Genomic DNA, 16,134 nt, shown 5'->3' with positions numbered 1-16,134 from the left:
GTTTCTAATAAAATGTACTTTTAGTTCTCTAAATTTATATATATATATATATATATATATATATATATATATATATATATATATATATATATATATATATATATATATATATATATGATGTTCTTGTAAGTAGAGTGTTTTTTTAAAATTCTGTGCGAAATACGTAAAAAAAAAAAGAAGGGAGAATTTGACTGATTCATGGCAATATTACTGTATATGTTTTAGAAGAGTCTGCTAAACCATTACGTTAAGAAAAAATATTTCCTATTATGAATAGTAAAATTCATTCAAGTTAGGAAGAACTTAACACCGTAGAGAAGACAAGTGCTCGTGGGCCCTTCGAGCCCTCTCGCACTTGCTCCTGCAGAGGGCTCTCACGTTGCAATCTTGCTTTCTCGTGCTTCGCACTCGTTTCCTCGTGCTTTGTGCGCATGTTGCAATCACTTCAGATAATCCAAGTCACGTTTATGTGCTGTTCTAGTCTAACGTTGTCACTATCGGCCGTCAAGTCGACATCGAAGGGCCCGTGATAGTCCGTGTATGTGCTGTTCTAGTCTTACGTTGTCACTATTGGCCGTCAAGTCGACATCGAAGGGCCCGTGATAGTCCGTGTATGTGCTGTTCTAGTCTAACGTTGTCACTTGGATTTTTCGCAGCTAACCATTTGATCATGTTATTTGCAGCTTCGGTAATGGAGCCCAAGTTGTCTGCACGCAAGTCTGAGATATTAACCACTTCGCCACGGCAACCGACCAGGCGCCGGGAGCGGCGTTCTTTGGTCAAATTTGATCGCTCATTAAATATAGTAAAAGTTTTTCAATCGTGATGGGACCAAGTTTCCTCACATCAGCAATTTTTTGCGATATTTGTGCCAATTATGGTGCGATTTGAATGTGTAGTTTCGGCTGCCCAAAATACACACACAGACACACGGCTACTGCTATAGTATATTAGAAGTTATTGAGAGCTATATCTAATCCCTTCAGTTTGAAGGAACGCCTTGCCAGAACTGATTAAAATTGGAGACAGCAAAAATGAACACACACACACACACACACACACACACACACACACACACACACACACACACACACACACACACAGGACCTAGCTCCCAAACATCCATACATATCAACACCCCCCCGCTCTCTCCACACCCATTTATCCATTCACAAACTTTGTCATAAACTCACACAAACACATTTTTCCGCTCGTCACTTCCGAGTCCTATTAATATACTATCCTCGGCAATTACAGACTCCGCTCACACGTCCTACATTCCCTGAGCTGAGGCGAAGAAAGCGTCGAGCGAGATTAATAAATTTAGGGTAAATGTGAATGATTGTGTGAACGAGTGTGTTAGTGGGTGATTGTGTGGATGATTGTGTGAGGGAAATGGGGATTGTGCAGGTGGGTGACAGTGAGATTGTACTCGTATGGTTGTGTAAGTGATTGTGTGATTGACTAATTGCATGGTAATTATGTGAATGAGTGAGTTAGGGTGTGACTGCTGTGTGTGTTTGAGAGAGATTTTGAACAGACAATTGTTATTGGAGATAGTTTGCGCGTTTGTTTGAGACTGGTTGTCTGAATGGATGACTGTGTGACGGAGAGATCGTTTGAATGTGTTAGTAACAGTGCCGGTATTAATTATGTTAGTGATATTGTGAGGGATTGTAATAGTGAATGAGTGAATGTTTGGGTGAATAACTGTGTGGACAAATACAACTGATTTTTTTTCCATTTATATACTATCCCCCCCCCCCCTCTCTCTCTCTCTGTCATACGCTACTGTAGTTCCCATTCTCCCTCTCTTCATCCTTCCCTTCCTTTCTTGCTCACCTGTATACTCCTGGTCAACTTATTCCCTTGCTAATTCCTCACAATTTCTCTTTCATTCTCACACAGAGTCTGTCTCATTCTCTCTTTCTCATTCTGTCCCTGTCACACAATCTCTCATGCAATCTGCTCTCTCTCCTTCCTTCCTTCCCTCCCTCCCTCCCACAGTGGCTCACCCACACTCTATCTCCCTCGCTCACACATTCTTTCACATATATATTAATTATATTTTTCCCCTCCACCGTCTTCTTCCTACACTATCGCTCACTTTCTCTCACTATCTGACTGTTGCTCTTTCACAGTGGCTCACACTGACTCCTGGGAAGGATTACAGCTGAAGAGGGAAATGACTCTCGGGAACAGATGACAGCGGGATCTTGGTGCTCTCCCTTTCCCAAAACCGTCACCACACCATCATCACACTATCACCACTTCGCCATTACAATCTCGCTAAAACATCTTCATGCTATCACCACACCATCATGTACTGTACCTACCGTACTATCAGCACATCACCACACTCTCACCATATCATGAACGTACTATGACAGCATAATAACACCCACAATATATCAGCACCACATCATCACCATATTCTCACCAAGCTATCACCGCAGCATCACCATACCACCACATTCTCACCACGTTTTTACCTCATCGTCATCACATTATCACACTCTCTTCTTATCATCATTACACCTGCATCACACCGTCACTACATATCTCCATACCATCACCATGCCATCATCACACCACCAAGCTCTCACCATGCCATCATTACACCCAGAGCATCACTATATCATCACATCTTAGTTCTTGTATCATCACATCTTACATAATTTCATCTAATCATTATCACTTCCTCACCACAGAACAGCCATGTCATCATTACACAACTGCATCCTCAGTGCATCATCACACAGCATTACCTCCATATACCTTGTTAACTCATTCATGCCGGTGACGTATATTTGTCTATTCTTGCTGTGTGTAGGCAATTTTATTTGACTTTGGTGTGACTTCTCCAATCAAAGAATTTAGATGAAGCCCTCTTTCACCCCTTCACTTCAAGAGGTCCCCCCAAGGCTGAACCAAATCGTCTGGGGGTAGCTACAGTCAGTCAGTAAAGCACGTCACCGGACTGAAGGGATAAAGTTATCGTCACATCTTTACGTAATTTCATCACGTCCTTATAGCTCCCTCACCACACTGTCACTACTGTCTCACCACACCATCAACACACACTACCCTTCACTACAGGGTCATCACATAATTATCTTAATAATGTCATCACATCCTTATACGATCTCGTCACATGTTTATCACTACATCACCACACCTCACACCAACATCATATCGTCACTACGCTCTCGCCATACCAGCAGCACACTCTAAGCATCACTGTAACGTCATGATATCTTTGTAATATATTAGCGTCATCAGTTACTTAAACTCTCTGTTCCTCATCAATCACCATATCATCATTACACTATCACCATACCATTACTGGATCATTATCACTCCCTAACCACATCATCACACTCTCAACACACCATAATCACTTCCTCACATTACCACATCATCACCACATTGGCACTATGCACCTCAGCTTATCATTCGTGCATCAAAGACATCACTACTTCGTCATCATATCCGAGTAACTTTTAAATGTCATCGCATCCATGTATGAAATCTCCACACATCATCATTGCCTCACAATATTATCACCACTTCAACATTACATCGTCAGCACTGTCTCGCCGTACGAATATCACACATTAAGCGTCATCACATTCGAATATTTTTTATTACAATGTCATTACACCATTACATACTTAAAATAATCTCCATCACTCCTTTGCCATACCGTCACCACACTATTGCCATACCTTATCACACCTCACTACATTCTCGCCACATCACCGTAGCATCACTAGAGCACCACCTCTTATATAATGTCATCATACTTTCACCAGAGCCTCACCACGTTCCAACCATTCCCTCGCCGGACTCTCATCAATCCCTAACCATATCTTCAACAGAAACACACCTCACCCTCATAGCTACTTCACCGCAGCTTCACCACACTATTAATTATCATCACCATATTGTCGCCAAATCTTCACTATACCATTACCATAACACCATCACATTTTCATCGCATATCATCATTACTTTGTCATCAAACTCATATCGTCATTACATCCTTAGCATCATTACAGTCATGACATCCTCATAACACATTAAAGTGTCATCACATTCTTACGTAATCTCATCATATTTCATCACTCCCATACTATGTCATCCCTACATTCCCACCACACTCATCAGCTCTACACTGCACTCACATTGGAACCTGAAATACCTTCACCATAGCGCCATCGCATCCTCATGTAATCTCATTATACATCTCACCAATCCCTCACCATACCGTCACAACACACATTCATAATCTCATTACACCCTCAGCACTTCCTAACCACATCTCTGCCATGCCGCCACCACACGCTCACAACGTATATATTCACTTTCACACCACACTGCACATTATCTCAACATGTCACAATACGTTCATCACATCATTCACCTTCCCCTTTACCCCCTCCTCATCGTTCTGTCATAACACTCACCATATTCTCACTACATCATCACCACATCATCACTTTGTTCTCAGGTCTTCACAGTCACTACATCCTCTCTACATTGCCATTCTTCCTATCTTTGGACGATCTTATTCAGCTTTAGGGAGACCTGTTGCAGCGAAGGCATGAGTAATGGCTATAACAAACCTCCCCGTTTCGAAAAATCTCTCTATAGCTGGAAAAAAAAAATCTAGAGATGGTAAGAATGAATTTAAAAGATACCTCATATGACTGAAAGAGTTAGGTCACCACCAGACGAATTTACTCAGCTAAAGTGAGGGGGGGTTAAGAAAGATTGAAGTGAGCTTCTTTGGTTAGAAAAGATTGTCCTCAGTTAAATAAAATATCCTGGTGGTAAGAAGCACTAACAGCAACACAGTGCTCGTCTGAACGTGTTCCCAGCGAACTGCAGGCTAAAGTTACCTTCCTCCATCAGTTCATCATCCTTCCTCTGGAGGATAGTGAGGCTGCTTATGAATGCTTGTACAGTATTACTGGATAGCAAAGCCGACCAGTTAGTTCTGTGCCATCACGATAAGGCGTTCCTCTCCGGTACCTGGTGGTATGAAGACTAAAATACACAGAACAAAGGACTGAAAGGGTGGATGAATATACTCAGATCTGATTAAACTATGCCTTTGATTAGGTCTGGATAATGTTAGATTCACTTGAGTCAGGTATGAGTGTAAATTAGTTGGATGACTCTACCATTATTTATGAGGATGAACGCACATAAGCGAAAAGATAACATACAAACCTTTGGAAAACAAAAGTGAGTGGAAACAATAATCGTCGTATTTATCTGTCCATCACCATTCAGTCTTATCCAGCTGCAAAGGGAGCGTAGGGGCTCAAGACTATGCTATTCAGTCCTGACAGTTAGGATGAGGCTGACAAGCCTCACTTATCTATCAGTAACACTATGTGAACAATAAACACCCTCCAACCCTCGGAAGTAAAGCCTTGTGAGCTCCATCAGGTTGGAGTGCCATAACCCACTACTGGGTGGACTACTAGGACGTCACTTGGATACATGGTTATCGTCCACCGCAGTAGTTAGTTTCTTTGGTAACGAAAATTATAGAACATGTCATTTAATGCGGAGACACGTGAAGGCAGCACTACATCAAGTGATCGGATGGTGAGCCCCCCCATCTACCACACTATTGTAAAAAAAAAGTACAGGGAATATTTGTAACTTAAGTGAACTTAATAGGAAAACTTTTTCTAGTGATGCCCATACAGTCAACGTTACAAGGCTAAGTTTATAACTCCTCCTACCACACAGCAGGACACCACACCACACCACCGCTCCCCTACCACAGCGCCGTTACCGTGCCACAAAGGACATTACAACTCGCTCCACGTACTGTGCACCGATACCATCACCAATGCTCCTTACCACACCACTCCCAGTTAACCTTCACGAATGTCAATTATTTCATTAAACCATTTACACCGAACCATGACACATAATCATGACTGGAAAATAAAATACCAGTGCTTTTACCACAGCTCACTTAGGATTACCACAATAAACCGCACAGCATCATACCACATCATCAAAATGAACACTCTTACGAATGTCAAGACTGTCAGTTTGCATACCACTACCACGACTAAAATCACCACCACCACTACCATACTGCCATTTCACTTTGTCAGTCACACCATCCCACACTGTACTACATCACACCACATTACAGTACACTACAGCATAGGACACCATATTACACCAGTACAACACAATACATCTCACCAACAACACCACAGTCCACATCACACAGTCAGAGTTACCGGTATCATTATTATCAAGGATCTTTCCACAGCACACCACACCAAACCACTACATAACCCACTGCACCATTCAACACCACTACACAAACCCTAATACATCGCAAACCATACCACACCGCAAACCGTACCGCATCAGAAACCATAACAAACCACAAACCATACCATACCACGAACCATACCACATCACAAACCACACCAACCAGATCACACCACATCACATCGTAATGCACCAAAACACATAATAAACCAAAATCATATCCCACCTCAATACACCACCCAACAACACTGCACACCACACCGTCACACTATAGCACATCACGCAACACCTCATCACTCAATACCACACAACACCACACCAAACCTGTATCACACGACACTACTACACAACACACCACACTACCCTGGCACTCCTTCCTCGGCAAACAGTAGCACCTCAGGCCTTGGCACCCATGAATATAACGCCTCCTCCTGCCGCCTACCTTCGCTTCCTTGGCAGTTTGGAATTACGACTGAACAAACAGCAAAAGGTGAAAAGCCTGTGTGAATTTAAGATGCCTCGGAATATTTCCTTCTTTTCATTGCCAGTGTTTATGGTCACACACACACACACACACACACACACACACACACACACACACACACACACACACACACACACACACACACACACACACACACACGAAGGGAAGAAACATGTGAGGCAATTCAGTAAATCTCGAGAAAATGAGATTATCAAAGTTATTATTGACAAAGTGCGATAACCGATGGAGGGACTCGTGGGTGTAGAAATATCCCAGGCAACTTTCACAATACAACTGAATCAGCGTCAGGGATATTGCCGTCCTCACAATCCCCTCTATGAAATTTGATAACATGGAAATGATGCTGCACAACGAGAGCGCGGGGACCCAAGGTGAAGGGGAGACTCCGACAAGTACCTGGGTTTAGGGATGTTGTCCTGAGGGGAAAGGAGAGGCCTGAGATGAACTTAGAGGACTGGAAAATCATTAGGGGAATGAGAAACAGTCGTAGTGTACAGGGCCGAGTATAAGTAGGATTGACATATTTTTAGAGATAGTTGTTTTTGTAGAATACAGAGAGTACCTCAGTTTTTTAAAGCGAACTTTTGATTAGTATAACACGAAGAGAAAAGAATGTAGATTGGAAGGATTAACATCATTATTCTGGCGGCCTTATAATCTTCAGTACAATATTTTATTCATCTTCATATGAAGATAAAACTTACGTATTAAGAGGGGGGAAAGAAGGGTCATGAAGTACACGGCAAGGTAAGTAAATGAGGGACTGAAAAACGCTGCAACTTAGGTGTCTTCATGATCTATATCACGATACAACATTCTTTTTCATGTGAACTTATGACTAAGATATTACAAATGGAAAGACAGCGTCTTCGAGTACAGGATAAGGTAGGTCAATGGGAAATGAAATCCGCTGCAGTTTTTAAAATCTTCCTATTTTACAGCAACATCAAGCAGTTCTTTTTTCATGTACTCAGGACTAGGATATTACGATGGGAAAGAGTAGGGTCCTAGAATAGGTACTTAGGTAGGTAGAAAGGGGATTCGTAGTGCAGACAATTTCGGTGTTAGTTGTCTACAACACAGTACCGGTACACTCATTCTTCTTAATGTGAACTAGGGACTGGGATATTACGAAAGGGAAAGGGATGGGAGGAAGGTTACACGGTAGGGAAGATGGAGAAATAATATCAACAATATAAATATTCCTGTGGTTTACAGAAGAGTATAACATTTTTTTTTTTTCATTCATCATAGGGAGGATATCCCGGTGAAGGGACAAACCTGCCACTAGGCTGAGTTTTTTTCTCTTTCATTCCATTTACCCCAGTTGAATTAATTCATCTCGTGCGAGACTTGCAATAAATGCGTTAATGAAGGTATATTTTATGTTTATATTTCAAGAAATCTCTCTCTGCCTACATAAAATCTCTTGTAGATACCAGAATAAGAAAAAAAGTAATCGTACTGACAGGTTAACTGAGACGATAGTCAACCTTACTAGTGCAAATATTACCTAGGCTAGCCATTATCGTCTGGAGGTTGCAGGAGTACATGAGACAAAGACGTCCTCGTAGGGAAATAGTTAAGGACCACCTACCAGACTTTACAGTCCTCAGACCCCTTGACTTTGTTATTCTCATCTGCCCGACGACGTCTATGTATTCCCTTGCCAATGTTGGAGATTTTACTCAAGTTAGGACAGACTTTTCGCAGTGAGGTTAATGAAGACCATATCTAGCTCCTCCCGATAAAAGTTATCCAGATCTTACAAAGAAAACAAAAAGAAAGCCCTGAAAATAACAAGAATAACACTGACAGGGTGTCAGCATAGTAAAGGCATTAAAAGCATACAGTATTTTCATTATCAAACTTTGCCGAAAGATGTACCCAGGTCCATCATATTTTAATAGCTATTTACGGACCTTTTGTAAATATTTGCTTTAATCAGCCAGCATCCCACATTACAGAAAGCAGTCAGCAATGAAACAAAATGTCCACATCTCATGCTTCAAAAATTAACATAGGGATCTGTGGGCTTATCCATACCTATTACTTCTCAGATTTGCTAAAGCGGTCGTTGTATATACAAGAGGATAAACAGGTTACGTGGCAGTGGGTGGTGTCACTTTTTCATACGGGTCTTACAATGGTTTGATTTATTTGGTTCCCAAATTGCTATTCCTGGACCTCAATCACAGCATTTTCAATACTAGGAAATAAGTTCAGGATTAATATGATGGTGATACTGATTGTGATGATGATGAAGGCAATGATGATGATGATGATGATGATGATAGGGATGGTGGTAGTGGTGATGATATCGTCAGTAATGGCAGGCCCGTGGCCAGGACTTGAAATCTGGGGGGTGGTGGGGGCATCTCCATCGTAGAGGGGACTTTATTTTTTTTTTACTGTTACGTCCTCACCCCACACTGCCACAGGCTCCAATAGCAGTAGTTCAGTACAGGAAGGACGTTGCCCAGCGAGTTGTTCTTCCTATGGTCAGCCTTCAGCTGTGCAGTACAGAAGATCAGCTGAGGTGAAAATAAACACTGGCTCCTTAAAGTTCACTGTCTTTATTTTCCAAGTAATTCCACTTAATGCTTTCCAACTTCACTGTTCTCACAAGCACTGGAGCTATACACACTTTACTAACCGCTATTACACTTAATGCTTGCCAACACTTCACTGTATGTACACTTAATGTTTGCCAACACTTCACTGTATGTACACTTAATGTTTGCCAACACTTCACTTGTTACACAAGTACCGAAAATAATCTTCACTGACAGTAATTACACATAATGCTTGCCAGCAACGCTTCACAAACTTCACCAACAGCACTACACCAAAACTGACGGCATTTCACTCAAACTGACCTGAAACCCGACTGAACTTGTTCTAGTCTCTCCTCATCTGTATATAAACTTGCATTGTTCGAGAAACTTCGAGTATACTCTCGACAGGCAACAGTTGCCAATTCAGAGACAACCAAAACAAGCCAAAGCTGTCCTACATTACATAACACTCTAAAACATTAACCATATGCACTTAAATTACACAATTTAACAAGCGCTTAAATAAAACATTATAAAGAAAAAAAGCACAAATATTAATATATAACTTACGAAATAAATACGCTCACAAACAGCAGGCAAACTGGCAATTCTGACTCGTACCCGAACCTACGGTAAATGTCGGGAAACGTCAAGAAAAATCTCGGCTACCTAACTGGCAAATCTCGCTTCTTAACACTACCCCCTCCCTAGTTCTTTGTCGTCCCGACAAAACTACACTGCATATACAGACAAAAACCTTAATCCTAATGAAACATCTAACTATACACAAAATAATCCTTCAACTTATCAGGTCTTCTTCTGTGTCGCTTCCGACGACGTCCTTGCTTCTCCACACAGTCCACTCCTTGTGGATGGTCTTGGTCCTCTTCTTGATTCACTTCTTCCCTCGAGAAACTGTCACCATCCTCTTGCACTTCAGCTCTTTTGTCCTCCTCAACATCCTCGGCTGCAGGTGAGCACAATTCTTCGGAGACATCCCAGCTGTACTGTCCTGGCCCATGGTACTGCCATAGACGGTTAACATGTACCACCTTTGGGCGAGACTTCCTGCCTCCCTGAATACGATACGTTACATCTGATAGGCGATCCAACACGGTGTAAGGCCCGCCCCATAGGCTTTGCAGCTTTGGTGACTGTCCCTTCTTTCACTGAGGTTTGAATAACCAAACTTGGTCACCATCCATGAAGCTTATCTCACTTGCCTTGGCATCATATTTGCACTTCATCACCTCTCCTGAAAACTTGAGGGCTCCTCACACTTGATGATGTATCCCAACCAGCGTTTCCTGAAGGTGCTTCGCATAGCCAGTGGTGTCTGTAAGCAGCCCTTCACCAGGTGGTCTCCCCATTAACAAGTCAACAGGTAACCGTAACTCGTAGCCCAGCATAAGTTTTGCAGGACTGTAGCCGGTAGACTCGTGGGATGCAGACCGATATGCTACCGGCAATGCAGGTAACTTCTGGTCCCATTCTGTTTGTCTATCATTGCAGTACTTGGCCAGTTCTTTTCCCAGGGTCCAGTTGAGTTTCTCCATCATCCCATCTGACTGTGGTGATAGTGGGGTTGTCCTGGTCTTTTTTTTTTTTTTAAATCCGAGGAAGAAGGAACCAAAGGTCACGAGCCCGTAATTGTTGTTCCTTCCAAGAGAAAAACAAAATACAAGAGAGAGCCAAATTCAAGATCCGATCATTTCGAGATGCCTGGACAGACTGCCTTTGAAAGAATGGAGAGCATAGGAAGCAGGAAACACAGACAGAGGGAGACAGTTCCAGAGTTGACCTGTTGCATAAATGAAGGACTGGGAGTAACGGTTAACTCTTGCATTAGAGAGTTGGAGAGAAAAGGGATGAGAGTTTGCTGCTAGACGGGTGCTACCCCCCCTTCGTAGAGGTGGAGGAATGCATGCAGACAGTTCAGAGGAGCAGTGACCATTGAAGTTGCGACACAAAAGAGATGAAGATGCGACAGCGCAACGAAGAGACAGAGGTTGAAGGGAGTCAGTAAGAGGAGGAGAGTTAATGAGATGAAAAGCCTTTGACTTTACTCTATTGAGAACTGTATGTGGGAAGCCTCCCCACACATGAGCATTGCACTCCACACAGGGGCAGATAAAACCCCTGTATAGAGTCAACAATTGTGCAGGGGTAAAGAAGGAACAGAGTCGGCTTAGCACACCTAATCTCTTGGAAGCAGATTTTACAAGAGATGTAAAATGATCTCACCAAGATAAGTCCCGAGTAAATGGATCCCCAATAACTTGTAGCACTCACGGAACACAGCAGACTCGAAATTTCTACCCTGGTCTGAATGTAACTCTTGTGGCATCCTAAAATGACAGAAAAACTGGTCAACCAACATCAGAGCAATAGTCGCAGCTTCATTATCAGTGGCTTCTGGCCACTTTGTGAAGTAGTCAGTGGCGACACATATATACATCGGTTTCCTTTCCCAGCGAGTGGCAAAGGTCCAGCAATGTCCACTACGACTCTTTCCATCGGTGCACCCACTTGGTACAGCTGGAGAGGGGCGCAACCACGTTTCTTGGGTCCCTTCTTGGCACGGCACATATCACAAGCCCAACACCACCCTTCAACATCCTGATGCATGCCAATCCAGTAGGACCTTTGTTGCAGTCGGCTTAGAGTTTTCTTCACTTCCAGGTGCCCACTAGTGATCTGGTTATGGGACTCAACCAAGATCTCAGACCCCATCTTCTTCAGAACCACCAGTTGCTAATACTTGCTGAGGCTATCGGGTGTCTCTCACTGACGCTCCAGTAGTCCATTGTTCAAACGAAGAAGGTCCCACTGATTCCAATAGCTCTTGGTCACAGGGCTTAACCTGGAAACTTGTTCCCAAGATGGTCACACTGTACTCTGGATCAGCCACTCCAGAACTGGTTGTAATTCTGCATCCTCCATCTGTATCCTCCATCTGAATCCTCTTCAGGTCATCATCTGACGCTGGCCCTATCATTGCAGTACGGCTGCATTTCTTACTATGATCTTCCTTTTTACTACACTTCTGGCACTCCGGATCACAAGGCTGATGACTCAGGCTGTCAGCATTGCTATGTACCTGGCCAGGACGGTGTTGTACCTCATAATTGTGCTGGTCTAGCTTCCTGAGCCAGCATGCCAGGTGTCCTTCTGGATTCTTCAGCATTTTCAGCCACTTGAGTGCAGCATGGTCCATCCTGATGATGAAGTTTGACCCGTACAGGTAGGGATGAAAGAAATCAAGGCTCTTCATTACTGCCAAGAGCTCCTTATGGGTCACACAGTAGTTCCGCTCTGGTGGGCTGAGCTGCTTGCTGTAATACTCAACCACATACTCGTTGTCATCCTTCTTCTGTGACAGGACTCCACCAGTACCATGGTTACTAGTGTCACAGTCCAATATATATGGCTGATTCTGGCCTGGGTACAGCAATACTGGAGAGCTTGCCAATGCATGCTTGAGTTTGTTGAAGGCTTTCTGGTCTCTGCTGTCCATGCAAACTTCTGCCTTTTCCCCAACAGTTTGCGAAGAGGTGCAGCTATCGTTGCAAAGTCTTTGACAAAACGACGATACTAAGTGCACAAACCCAGAAAACTCCATAGCTCTCTCATACAAGTTGGAACTGGCCGGTTTTCCACAGCTGCCACCTTCTCTGGGCCAGTACGGACTCCGCTCTCACCTACAGTGTGTCCCAGGTACTTTACTTCCTTCTGAAACAAGGATCATTTCTTGGGGTTTAGCTTGAGGTGCGTTGCGTGGATCTGTTCAACACCTCCGACAGCCTCTCCAGTTCCTGCTCGAAAGTCCATCCAAACAAATTACATCGTCCAGAGAGATGAGAACCGTCTGCCTGTGCAGACCTTCAAGTACGCTGTCCATGAGGCATTCAAAAGTAGCTGGGTCATTGCATAGGCCAAATGGCATCACTAATGCCATAAACCCCGCCCATATGAAAAGGTTGCCTTCTCTTTGTCCTTCTCTGCAACCTTGACCTGGTGGTATCCTGCCTTCATGTCTAGGATGGAGAACCACATAGCACCTGACAGAGCATCCAAGGTGTCATCAGTTCTTGGCAAGGGGTATGCATCCTTCACTGTCACTTCATTCAGGGCTCGATAGTCTATACAGCACCTTACTAAGCAATTTTTTTTCCTTACCAGAACCACTGCTGATGCCCAAGGACTACTGGAGTTTTCTATTACTCCTTGACTATGGAGATTCTCCATCACCTACATTCTGATTATTAAACCAAGGAAAGTAGACCGTGAGTTAATCTCTATATCCTCAACCGCTGGTGAGGGACTGAGGGAGATCAGGAGGATGGTAAAAGAGCAAGTAGGACATTCTACAGTATCAGAATAGAGCTATTTTGATGAAGTCTGTTGAGAGGAGAGTGTGAGCGATAAATCTCATTAATCTCGAAAGCTAGTGATGGTTAGAGATAGACAGATGGAGTTGGAGGAAGAGGGCAACAGTGAGAATATGAAATCTCTATAATCTACAAAGCTGTGTGAGGTGTAGCTCTTTTATTTTGTGTACTATCAACCTGCCCTTCTAACTCATGCAAATGAGCCGGCTTAGCATGATGATGGTGATGGTGCTGTTGGTGGTGAAGGTGGTGGTGGCGGTGGTGAAGGAAAATTCCGTATGTTAGATGAAAGGGTGGAGACTGAATGAGTGACCTTTCCTGGTGCAGTGTGCTGGTGCTGGTGGAAGTGGTGGTGGAAAGCTCAGTATGTTACATGAAAAGGTGGAGAATGGATGATGGATGACCAGTCCTGGTGGAGTTTGTTGATGAAGATAGTGGTGGTGGAAAAGATTTGATTAATTTTAGCTGAAAGGAGAGAAAGAGGATGAGTAACCTATCCTGGAACAATGAGGAGGTGGTGGAAAGCGCACTATGCTTGAGAATTTATCCCTATGCTGAATAATGGATGCCTAATGTTGGAGATGACTGTCTGAAACTGTAAATTGGATGCCTAATGCTGGAGAATTAATGAGATTTTTGCCGCATCCAAAGGGACGGCCAAATCCAAAGTGTGTCTTTAACTGTGTTACTCACATTCACTCACTTACTAACTTAGACAGTGTACTTTTACAATGAATGGGTGAAATCTGTCAAGTTGGAATAATACAGTTTTGGGATGTAATGTTTAATAGGGAGGGGGAAGGCACTTGAGGGGTGGGAATATTGGTGGTGGTTCTGGTGTGCGTCTCGTTGTAACTGGGGTGTTACCCTAGGTGCATGTGATATGCATCTGGGCTGTGTATAATGGGTGTATCCAAAGACAAAGGACAACTTCTGGGATATGTTGGAGTGGTAGATAAAGATGAGGTGGGCATGACTATCAAAGAAGGCTTTTTTTTCTTTTTTCTTTTTTTTCGGACTGAGTGATGTGTTTGTGGTGAAGATCTCAGTGTGCATGGAGAAAGGTCGAGTGACCTATTTACGCAGACCAGTGTTGAAAAATGAGTAATTAACTTATCCTGGCACACGAATTTAGTAGTCTTTTACGTCTGGTGCTTGAGAATCGATGGAATATATTGGAAAACTGATTGTCGGCCAGTCTTGCCTACCAAACATGGGGAGATGGTTAACTAACTTTATCGTGGTATACGAATGATGGAGAATGGATGTCTCATTCTGGGGACTTTGTTAACTATCAGAGAAAATGTACCAGACGTTGGAGAATGAATGCATAATGTGTGAGAATGGGTGGTTCAGCTATCTTGCTGCATAGTGTTGGAGAATGGATGCCAGATGATAGAGAATGAATGGCTGATGTCGGACAATGATTGTGAGGTATTAGAGATTATATGTGTAATCTATTTACGCTATCTAATGTCTTGGTATGGTTTTTTAATTAATATGTCTGAGCACACGAATTATTGAGATTCGTGCCTTATTTTGGACGATGATTGCCTAGTGCCAAAGAAAGGATGTGTAACGATGGAGAATGGATGTTCGAACTATCTTGGTATCCTAGTGCTGAAAAATACTTGACTAATATGTACTGATAAACGAATATTGGATAATTTATGCCTCTTTCTGAAGGACAGATTCCTTATGTTGGAGACTGGTTGCCAAATATTGGAGAGTTGATTTTTAATGCTGGAGAATAGATGCCTAATATTTGAAATTGGATGAGTACTAATCCTGCCAACCATATGCTGGAGAACAGTTGTTTGTTGTTGCTGTGGCTCCAAGCTCATGTGAACCGTGAACCCGGTGGACTGTAGGCTGAGACTATCCTCCTATTGCAATCCATAATACTCGTTTCGGGGACAGAGATGTAGTTGAGCGATGCTTGTATAACCGAGCAGTTGAGCCGCCCTGTTACTGTGGTTCAACTACATCAAGGCGTCCCTCTCAATGACCTATAGATGTCGAATGTTGAAGTGGAGGCCTGACCTGTTCTAGCTGTCTGATGTTGGAGAATGGTTGCTTGGTGTTGAACAATCGTGGTCAAATGTTGGAGAATGTTTGTGTAGTATTAAGGAATGGATGTTTACTTACCATCACCACCTAATGTTAAAGAATTGTTACCTGATTTATCATGGATGCCTTATATTAAAGAACGGATGCATAGTCTGCCATGGCAGCCTAATATTAAAGAACAGATGCCTGATTTACCTTGCTTCCTAACCGGATTCTGGATTTTTTATGGCCACTTAATGTTAAAGAACGGATGCCTGATTTACCACTGCTACCTTATGAAGATTTTTTTTTTTTC

The sequence above is a fragment of the Coenobita brevimanus genome, chromosome 52 (assembly GCF_032717465.1).
Source record: "Coenobita brevimanus isolate Jiangsu-jjx chromosome 52, ASM3271746v2, whole genome shotgun sequence".
NCBI lineage: Eukaryota > Metazoa > Arthropoda > Malacostraca > Decapoda > Coenobitidae > Coenobita > Coenobita brevimanus.
Note: the sequence above shows the minus strand (reverse complement) of the source record.